Source organism: Chrysemys picta, chromosome 25 (assembly GCF_011386835.1).
Source record: "Chrysemys picta bellii isolate R12L10 chromosome 25, ASM1138683v2, whole genome shotgun sequence".
Taxonomy (NCBI): Eukaryota; Metazoa; Chordata; order Testudines; family Emydidae; genus Chrysemys; species Chrysemys picta.
In genome coordinates this window covers 10,559,324-10,570,449 of record NC_088815.1, presented here as the reverse complement: position 1 = coordinate 10,570,449, position 11,126 = coordinate 10,559,324, and the positions used below count along the sequence as shown (strand labels likewise).

The following is an 11,126-nucleotide window of genomic DNA, read 5'->3' as shown; positions in this document are numbered from 1 at the left end:
CTTTTTTTGCAAAAAAGCTCCCAAAAAATAACCACCACCCGACCTCTTCCAAAAACAACACCAACCCAACAAAAACTTTTGAAGCAGTTATCCACATTTTCCATTGAACTGCCATTTCAGTGCATGAAAAACAACAACGTTTTCCATAAACACGCATGAGTTTTTTAAAAGACGTCTCCTTTCAAACATCAGGGGGTAGCCGTGTTAGTCTGTATCTACAAAAACAACAAGGAGTCTGGTGGCACCTTAAAGACTAACAGATTTATTTGGGCATAAGCTTTCGTGGGTAAAAACCGAAGAAGTGAGGTTTTTACCCACGAAAGCTTATGCCCAAATAAATCTGTTAGTCTTTAAGGTGCCGCCAGACTCCTTGTTGCTCCTTTCAAACACACTCCCACAAATATAGGATTTCATTTCTCCATTGCTTTTTCAGCCCCCTGGTTTCCCCTCTCCATCATGCAGTTCGGGTTTGTACCTCCTGCTCTAGAGATGTGAGAGACTTTCTTTGGCTTATCCGGAAATATTCCGTGTCTGTAGCTGGGCTGAGCGAGCCCAGCTCGGGATGGGGCAGGAGCAGCTTTCGGGCTGTCAACATCCACTTTGCATTAACATCCCTCCATGGGCCTCGCGTTTCTGCTGTGCTACGGGTGGGATGAAGGGACCTCCCTGAGGCTGCTGAAATGTCTCAGCATGGCTCTCCGCCGGAGGCTGCTTCCATTGATCCCAAGCCCTGTCTCCTCCTGCTCTCTGGTTAGGCCTGATCACAGCCCACGGTAGCGTTTATAACGATTCCCCCGAAAGACTTGGCGTGACGGAGATGCTCACATCCAGGAGCTGCAAAAAAGCTGGGGCTGGAGCATCAGAAACACTCGGGAGGGGCTTTTCAAAACGGGTTATTTTAAATGGAAATGGGCGAGCAGCGTGGTGCCTGGATCAAAGAGAAGAGAGATCTGCCCCTAGAATGACACCGTTGCATCCCGGCACAAAGCGCAGCAGGCAGCACAGCTGCTGTGCGGAATTCAAAAGGTATCTTACCTCCGAGAGCGGCGCCGTACGCTTTTGATGCGCTGTCCCGCCTCCCCGCTGCCAGGTGAGTCAGTCACACTGATTAGGCTGATGACAGCGGCAGGCGCCTTGGGGCACAGCCCGAGGTATGTCCCCTGTGCAGCCCCGTAAGCGGGGCTCAACGGCATGTCGCCGCAGGGATTTTGCTGGCAAAGGCTGGCAGCCTTTGGTCTCGGAGTTCGAAGTCGTGTCACCAGCACGTGTTCCCTGTCGTTACACGTTGCAAAGGGTGCAGGCCAATGCAGTTTCCTGGGCCCAAGCGTAACACTGGGATTATCCTGACGTTGCTCTCTGCCCTCCAGAGATGAGCACCTCCAGCCATGATGTGAGGAGACATCCCCCAAGAATGGCCAGCGAACCACAGGAACTTAGGCCTAGATCCCCAAAGGTATTTAGGCGACTCCCACTGAAATCAAAATACCTTTGAGGATCTGGCCCTTAGGAATGGCCAGACTGGATCAGATCCAAGGTCCTTCTCGCCCAGTATCTGGTCTCTGGCAGTGGCCAGCACCAGCTGCTTCAGAAGAAGGTTGAAGAACCATGTAGAGGGTAGTTATGGAAAAACCTGCCCTTCAGGGTAAAATCTACCATGCAAAGAGGGGCCAGTTTCTTGTTAGCCCCGTGAAAGCTACGTACCCTGAAGGGAGTAGGCCCCGGGGTCTCCGACAGGGTGTGCACGTCCCCTCAGCCCAGTGACAGCTACGTACCCTGAAGGGAGCAGGCCCTGGGACCCCAGACTGGGTGTCCACATCCCCTCAGCCCAGTGACAGCTACGTACCATGAAGGGAACAGGTCCTGGGGCCCCAGACATGGTGTCCACGTCCCCTCAGAAGGGAGGCAGAGTGCAGAAATGAGGCTAACCCAGGCAGTAGTTCCCTGTTCACTCTCAAACCCTCTGCAGCCTTTGCCATGGGGCCCTAGAAGATAGCCTGGCTCCCCGTATGTCTTACTTCTTTCTTTAAGCCCTGCTCTAAGCCGACTTGTATTTTTAGGCGCAACACAGTGCTGGAATCAAGCTGCCACTTTTGCCCCTGAGGCTCCCATGAGCCACATCTGGCTAACAGTTTTATCAGTTAACAATTCGCAGCATCCCACCTCCCCCCCGCTGACAGCCCCAGCAGGACAAGGCGGCTGCTTGATGCAGAGAGCATTGCCTAGTTCTCAGGACTCCTGGGTTCTCTTCCCAGCTAGCTCCCAGCCCTGCCACTGACTTCCACCTCTTGGTGCCTCCGCTTATCCTCTGGATGCAGGGCTAAGGATGCTGAGCTGCCTGGCAGGCTTGGTGGGCGTGCGCCAGCTCGAAGGACAGCAGGTCAGCAGCCTTGTGAGACGAGAGGCTGGGGCAGCAGAAAAGCCATTTTATTTCCATTCCTAGAACGAGTTTCTCCCTGTGATGGACCCGAGAAGCCGGCGCTCGTGTCGGCCAGACGCACTACAACACTGCCCTCTGCTGAAAACCAGCCAGCGCAGCAAGAGGGACCAGCAACCTCAGGGGCACAGCAGGGAGCTGAGGGAAACAGGAGAATTCTCCATGGGGAGTCCCAAGCCATGGACCTGCCTTTTCTCTCCCTCTCCTTCAGCTCCATCAAGCCCTTCGCAGCCTCCGATACAGGGTCCAGAACACGAGCCTGCTTCCCCGTTCTGCTTTCCTAGCTCCCCCAACCCGTTTATTATCTACTCTCTACCAGCCCCGCAATGGAGCCGCCCCCAAGAGCCCTGCTTCACCCAAACGGCCCCCACTTCCTTCAGCCTGCATTCAAAGACTGGCGGAGTGGCACCTAAAGTGCCCTCCCGCGTCCCCACAACACTCCACCTGATCATGGTTTGCAGCAGTGTTACCTGGGTGCCTTGGAGACCTGGGGCCGGCCAGAGGCAGGAGGGTTCAGTAGTTAGGATGCTGGACTGAGAGTCAGGAGACTTTGTTCAAGTCCCAACTCTGCCACTGACCGGCTGACAGACTTCAAGCAAGTCCCTTCCCCTATCTGGGTATGTCTACATGGCAGCAAGTCTCATCCTCACCACCCCCCACCCCAAATTTCAGAGCCCAAGCTCCCAGCCCGAACGGGAATGTCCGCACGGCTATTTTTAGCCCTGCAAACCCAAGTCTGCAGACCTGGGCTCGGAGACGCTCTGCGGCAGAGTTGTTTTGGGGTTTTTTTGCACTGTAGATATACAGTCTGTGCCCCTTTCCCACGCTTGGTCTACTTAGATTGTAAGTTCTTCAGGGCAGAGACGGTCTCTTATCCCGGTCTTGAACGGGACCTTCGGGCGCTGCTGTAAAACAGTTAGCATAGGGTTCTTTTCTAGGCTGTCTGGAAGAAGGGATTTCACTTAAACGAAGACACTTAAAACAGACATTCAAGTTAGCTGCTGTAGTTCTGCCAGAAGGCTGAATTTTCCCCTGATAGGTTGCTCCTGGCAAGGACTTTGTGATCATAACATACCAGCTGTCTCTATTTTCTATTCCCCCTCCCTCTCTCACTTCGCAGGCCAACTCTCCTTTTATTCCTTATTCCCTCCTCCCTCCCTCTCCTTTCCTGCTCATTGTGGCCTGAGTATTCCTTGTGGTCTCCTTTCCAACTTTCAGTCTGTTTCCTCGTCACGTCTAGCCAAAAGGGTGCTTGTGCTTATCAGACAAGACTTTAAATGAAGGCCCGGGCTACTTGTGGCTTTAATGATCCCGTGGCGCTTTTTGGTAAAAGTTAACTCTGGTGTCCTGGCCGCATCCGAACTCGGATAATTATATTCTACCTCAGCTCCAATTCCCGGTTAGACACCGAGGAGTGAAAAAGCACACTGTAGTTCAAAATAGCTAGACGGGATTATAATTTCAACTGGCTCTTCCATCTTACTGAACAGATGTGTTGTTTAAAAGATAGTTTTAAAAAAGATATCGAGCATTCCTCAGTTATAGAGGATTTTTCATCTGTAGATCTCAAAGCAAGTAACACAAAAGGCGTAGCTTTAACATGCTCATTTTACAATGGGTCAGGGACGTATTTGCCCAAGCTACAAGTCAGTGGCCAAGCTATGGATAGGACCCAGGAGTCCTGACTCCCCACCCTGCCCTGATTCAACAGATCACTTAAGCAGCTGCTTACCTTTAAGAACATGCTTAAATCCCACTGATTTAAGCCTGTGATTAAGTGGTTTGCGGAATTAGGGTTTCTGTGCCCAGACTACTAGATCACATTCACTCCTTGTTTAAGGAGAAAAATGTTTCCAGTCCAGTTGAAAGCAGCTGTAATGCACTGAAAGTCTGACCTTGGCTTCAAACGGTGAGACATTCTCCATGCTAGTCTCGGGCAGACAGCTGCAACAAGATACAAACAGCAAATTTCTAAAACACGGTGTTATTAGTTGTTTTCTGAGAGGGCAAAAATGAGCTCGGCTCCTCTCCCAGAGGAGCAGGAGACCCAGTAGCTCTTCAGAGCAGGGAACATAAATCTAAACTGCTCAGACATACAAAGCAAGGGTCAAAAATGGAGGAAGGTTGAGAAAGGTGACAGTAGCCAGACTGCCCAGTTAGCCAGAAAGGTCTGTCAACATCTTGATGGGCCCAGTGAAAGTGTGAGCGAGGATCTCTTACAAGGGCTTGGCAACAGCAAATCACTGGCCATCTTTGGGTCCTGGGCATGGGCATTCACTTTCTGCGAGGGAAGACAGATGCTGTGCTGGGCCTCCATGCTAATTAGCCACTAAGGATATAGGCTGTGATGACAACTGCTATTGCTCTGAATTTGCCTATACGTCCGAGATCATGTTTATGGGCAGCACATTCTCATTTATTTGCAGGGGGCGCCCTTCACACAACACACTTGAGAAAGAGTCACCCCACAAACAAAATGCTGGGAAATTACACTTGGAGCAAGCAGAACAACCTTGAGGGGCCCGCACTGCATGGGCTAACGGAGTTGGCAAACAGAAGGTGGTATTTTTAGAGAGCATCCAGCAAGAGACAGTGAGACCGAAGTGCATGGTTAGTGGCATTTGCTGATAGTGGCCGTTAGGGCCAACTGGGGGCAAGACAGGACCTTGAGATGGGAGAGAGAAAGTCAGATAAATTAAAGAGACCGGGAAGATGATTAGAAAAGAAGCCAGAAGGAAGATACATTCTGGAGTGAAGAGAGGCAAGTGAAGAGGAAGGGTTGGAAAGTAGTTGTAGAGGGTGAGGTGAGAGGGACATAGAAAACAGAGAAGACAAATAAATTAAAGGACAGCAGCCCTATTGTTATTTGTATTATATTGCTTAGCTGCCATAACTGAGATTGGAGTGCCATTGTACCACACTCCAAAACAGCTTACAATCAAATCAGACAAGACAGACCAAGGGTGGGAGGGGAAACTGAGGCACAGAGGGGGGCATTGACTTGTTCAAGGTCACCCAGCAGATCGGGGAACAGAGTCCGGATCTCCAGGCTCCTCATTCAGTGCCCTACTGACGAGACCATGCTGCACTAGGACAGCGATAGCAAAAGAGAAAGTGGGAGGAATATAATTGCTTGAAGAATGTATGCTTCTATTGTTTTAGCAGTTTATAGTCGAGCAGGAACCATTAAAGCAGATGCCTATCACTGAGAGACAAGCAAACGGCCCCAAGAGGTCATAGGACAAGGGCAAATTTGAATTTTTCCTTCTTTTCTTACCAGGGTTGGGGTTGTGGAAGTTCCTTTTGTGTTCGCTATCTCCTGAACTTCGGATTTCGGACCTGCGCATAAGAGATAATAGTCATTTTAATCAGTTTTAGAACTTACATCGCACTTTGCAACTTCAAAGCAATGTAGAAACATTAACTACATAGCCAAGTCTCCCAACACCCCTGGGAGAAAAAAATATTTCTCCTCTCCCCCATTTTACAGCGGGGGAGGGGGGGGAGGGGATGCAACGAGGTTAAGTAACTTGCCTGAGGTCACAGGGGGAGGTGGGAGTGCCTCCTTGTCACGCCTTCAGCGTGAACTCTGCATAGCCTCCCAACAGCCAGGTGAAGTGCACAGGTCAAAAGCCAGCTCCAGCCCCTGTGACCAGGAAGTCCCAGGGCATTTCTGCCCCGTGGAAGTGCTCCTGGCTGCAAAATCAGAACTGTGCTCTCACCTTGACTCAGCCCACAGCCACACGATAGAGACTCTAGCGCCGTAGCTATGGCGGCAGAACTCCGTCGTGTAGACACAGCCGTTCCTCCATTTTCCAAAATGGCGGTTTTCCCTTTCTGTAGGAACAGCACCTCCCCTAACAACGGTTGCTATAGCGATAGAAGCATTCTTCCACTGACATAGCTGCGTCTACACTGGGGGGGTAGGTTGGCGTAGCCATGTCAGTCAAGGGGGGGGGCTGATTTTTCACACCCATGACCAACATAGCTACGTCAACCTAATTTTTAAGTGTTGACCAAGGCGTATTCTTCGCCTCTCTGGCCCAAGGAGGTTTGTGATGATCTCCCTATGAGCGGCGAAGAGAGAACGCCGGGGGAATGTCTACACTGCAGCTGGGAGTGAGCCTTGTGCTGGCTAGCCTACTAAAAACAATAGTGTGGGCATTGTAGCCTTTGGTAAGCCACCCAGGTCCAAGCCTGCCCCACACGCTGGGTCCACCAGAGCCACCGCTAATGGTGCAACAGCCACATGGCTATTTTTAGCGTGATAGCTTCAGCGGCGCTAGCATGAGTCTGTCTGCTGGGCTGCACGGTTCACTCCCAGCTGCAGTGTGGACGTACCAAGAAAGGCCGTGGCCACCAGGACCAACAAGGGACCGTTGGAAACAAGGAGTTATGGGAATGGCCGTTGGAAACTGAGTCATGGTAATTGGAGTGGGACAGATATTGGAGGGACAGTTGGAATGAGACGCACAACGGAACCAGCCTGCCATGGGTATGACGGTTTGAACCAGGGACTAACAACAGTTGGAGCGGGGCATTTATAGAAGCGGCAGCTCAGACAGGAGAGTAACAATCGGTCACTGGGGGTAACCACTGGAGCCAGGCAGTTTGGGGCTTGACAGTGGGAACTGGGCACATTTGAGAGCTAGGAAGATGTTGGAGGCTAGGCCTTCGGGCAGTAATGGCTAGAACACCAGGCAGTTAAGGGAACGATAATCAGAACTGGGAAGATACCAGAATCGGACCCTTTGTGGGAGCAACAGCTGGAAAAGGGTGTTTATTGCGCCTGGTTACACCAGAGAGTGACGGGAGCGAGATTTTACCCTGGGAACGGCACTTTGAATGGATGGAACCGAGCAAGTAAGGGAAGGACAATTAGATAATCAGCATCGGGGGGGGGGGGGGGAGAAACCCCAGCAGAACCCACCTTGGAGGAAAGAAACAAAGAACAGGCAGGAAAGAAAAATGAATAGGAAGCCGGATAAAGTTCAGGAGAAGAGAAATGAAAGTGAGGCAACCGAGAGAGGAAAATAGGATTAAGCAGGACTAGTCCCCTTATTATTTATGCAAATCAATGGGGCTTGTGGGTTCCAGATGAAGTGGAATAAATGCCCAACCCTGGTTACAACAGGAAGAGTGTAGCTTATAACAGTGTGTGGATCTTGTCAGGTCCTGGTCTCTCTCGTTCCCAATTAATAGGTGTGGTAGGTGGGAGCTAGTGCACAGGGAGTATCACAGCATCTATCACACTGGGGCGCATTGTATGAGTGAAAGAGAAAAGGAAGATGGTGGAAAAGAAAGGAGGTGGCTTGGAAGGAAAGGGGAGCAGTACAAAAAGCGACTCGTGTGAAGAGTCCCCCATCAGGAAGAGACAAAGAGGAAGTCAAGACTAGAGAAGAGGTCAGACTAGACAGGAAGGGTTTGAGAAAACCACAATGGGAAAATAGGGAGACTTAGAAGGGAAGGCAATTAGAGCCCAAGATCTAGGATTGCTCCAAGATTTCTGGCCCTGGGGGGAAAGTCAAGGTTCAGGAGAGCAACAGTGAAATCAGAGATATGGAATCAAGAGGACTTTTCACCAGGAACGTGCACTACAGTTTCGGATCCATTTATCAGTAACGTGACCTAGTCATAAGGTGACAATCAAGACTGGCAGAGAGCAATCAGAGATTGATAAAGAGAAGCAGTAGAGTTGGGGGTCACCAGCACAGGACTGATGTTCAAGGTTGAAAGCTACCTATGAGATGTCTCTGAGGGACAGAGAAAAGTACCAAGGACAAAACTGTAAGGGCTCTTTAACAGGAAGAAGAGGGCACGGGGGGAGATATCGACCCCCGAAGGAAGCATGCTGGAGGCACTGTTTCCTTGGCTGGGGCACTCCAAAAGTGCAGTGACAGTCTAAATTGGATGCTTCCCTGAGATCAAGTAGGGATAGCAGAGAGAAGGATCTGTAATCACAAGCAGGACATAGGTCAAATCTATCCCTTAACCTCTGCCTGCCACTTGTGCAAGTTTGGGCAATGAGACAACTCATGCATCTCACCCTCATAAAGTTTGTGGCACGCTGGCACATCACGATGCAATGACAATGCCTTGAAACACTATCCGACCGTGGGACTGATGCTACAAAGTTGGACCAAGAGTTACAGCAGGTACATCTATATTGTAAAAAAAAAAATTAAAATAATAACCAAAAAACCTTGCATCAGTGTGTCTCAGAGCCCAGGTCTACAGACTTGGGCTTGCAGGGCTTCTGCTAAAAATAGCCATGTAGATGTTCCCACACTGGCTCTGAGGCCGACTGCTCCACCGGGTTTTGAAGCCCAAGTGGGAATGTCTACAGCGTACAGCTATTATTAGTGCCGTAGTGCGAGCCAGAGTCTGTAGACCTGGACTCTGAGACTTGCTGCTGTGGGCTTGTTTTTTTTCAGTCTAGACGTACCCTTAGAGTCTTATTAACATCTTCCAAACAAGATTTGCGGGACAAGATATCATCCATTAAAATTGGGACAATCTTGCAGGGAGGGAAGGAAAATGGAATGGGTAGTAGTGACCCGCTCTCCTTCTGACGAATGACAGTCTCTACATTCAAGGAGATTGTTTGGGGAACGGTATTCCCCAAGGCTCATCCCTGCTTATGGTAATGCCACCGCAGTCTTCTTTTCACGTGCCCCAAATATGTATGTAACCCCCCCTCCACCGCTTGAGTCAAATACTTTATGGAGGAGGAATGAACTATTGTAGGAGGATCTACATATCTAGGTTTTTATGCACCCAAGAGGCTCTGAGGGGTACCTTCTGCAGGAAGTTTTGTTGATTATATCTGCAAAGGCATAAACAAACGCTCTTCTGAAACATCTTTAAGAGCCAAGGGATAAAACCCATGGCACAGAGAGGTGTGAAATAAGAACAGGCCGAAGAGCCAGGAATTTCCAGCTCTGAGGCATCAGGGAAGTTACTTAAATTATCCATGCCTCAGTTTCCCCCTCTGTAAATCAAGGGTAAAACAATGTTTACCTACCACACAGGGATGGCAGGGAAGACTCGTTTGTTAAAGTCCTGCGAGGATCACAGGCCCTGTATGTAATTCCATTGTAATTCGCTTATCTTTGTGTGAAGCAGCAGGTAAACCTCTGGTGCTACCAGAACTCATTTTATCTCTGGCGGGGATGGTTAGCCAGCGAGTGGGTGGATTACTCTACCAGAGCCAAGGACCTCTCCACAACCTTCCCTGCCCTTAGGCACATATTCGCCACCCAACTCCCATCCCTCCAAAACAAGCCATGTTTCTTGGGTCTGTCAGCCTGGGACCATCGACTGGAATGGACTGAAGCAGGTCCCCGAAACACACCCAACAAACACCTCTCTCGCAGAAAGGGCAGGCTCTGAAGTCAGCCTACAAACGAATCTGCCACGAGGGAGTCTAAAGGCGTGAGGCCTGACCGTTCTCATAACTGCTGCTATTGTTTCCCTCCTGTGGGGAAAGCCATGCAGTCTTTCAATAGGAGTTCAAAATAAGGAACGCTCCCCTTCCTCTGCCTGGCTGGGGTCAGCACTGCTCCCACAGAGCTCCCCCATTTTCCTTGGCTACTGCAAAGGAGCGCTTCCCCCTAGGTGTCATTCTACATTAACCCTTTCCTTCCCACAACCGTCTGATGGGACCTCTGCGCTAGGTGCTTGGCCATCCCTCCTACTTTCCCTCCCGCCAATATGGCCCAGCTGGTGGAAGCAAGGCCCAGCTCCCCCCCCATATGGCCCAGCTGGTAGAAGCAAGGCCCAGCTCCCCACATATGGCCCAGCTGGTGGAAGCAAGGCCCAGCTCCCCCCCCCATATGGCCCAGCTGGTGGAAGCAAGGCCCAGCTCCCCCCCCCATATGGCCCAGCTGGTGGAAGCAAGGCCCAGCTCCCCCCCCATATGGCCCAGCTGGTGGAAGCAAGGCCCAGCTCTCCCCCATATGGCCCAGCTGGTGGAAGCAAGGCCCAGCTCTCCCCCATATGGCCCAGCTGGTGGAAGCAAGGCCCAGCTCCCCCCCCATATGGCCCAGCTGGTGGAAGCAAGGCCCAGCTCCCCACATATGGCCCAGCTGGTGGAAGCAAGGCCCAGCTCCCCACATATGGCCCAGCTGGTGGAAGCAAGGCCCAGCTCCCCCCCCATATGGCCCAGCTGGTGGAAGCAAGGCCCAGCTCCCCCCCCCATATGGCCCAGCTGGTGGAAGCAAGGCCCAGCTCCCCCCCCATATGGCCCAGCTGGTGGAAGCAAGGCCCAGCTCCCCCCCCATATGGCCCAGCTGGTGGAAGCAAGGCCCAGCTCTCCCCCATATGGCCCAGCTGATGGAAGCAAGGCCCAGCTCTCCCCCATATGGCCCAGCTGATGGAAGCAAGGCCCAGCTCCCCACATATGGCCCAGCTGGTGGAAGCAAGGCCCAGCTCCCCCCCCATATGGCCCAGCTGGTGGAAGCAAGGCCCAGCTCTCCCCCATATGGCCCAACTGGAAGGAAGCCCCCACCTTCTCTGCTCCCTCTTTGTCCTGCTCCTCCCCACAGCCCAGCTTGTCCAGCAGCACCCCCCTCTCCCCAGCTGTTCAGCCTCCTCCCACTCACTCCCTCACCTAGCCCCCCCCTTTCCCATAGTCCTCCACCATCCCACAATGCCCAGCGGCCCCACGCCCCGGCTCCTGAACGCGCGTCCA

At 51.7% G+C, this 11,126-nt stretch overlaps 1 long non-coding RNA gene across 1 annotated transcript in view; it reads right to left on the bottom strand.

Moving 5' to 3' along the window:
* Window positions 1-362: 362 nt before the first annotated feature.
* The window catches only part of LOC112059585 (uncharacterized), a 37,252-nt gene continuing 26,488 nt past the window's right edge, over window positions 363-11,126 (bottom strand). Inside the window, exons 2-4 of the long non-coding RNA XR_010594921.1 lie at window positions 5,712-5,773; window positions 4,167-4,378; window positions 363-3,339 (exon numbers count right to left, since the gene is read on the bottom strand). This is a non-coding gene — a long non-coding RNA (uncharacterized LOC112059585). The remainder of the gene's footprint in view (window positions 3,340-4,166; window positions 4,379-5,711; window positions 5,774-11,126) is intronic.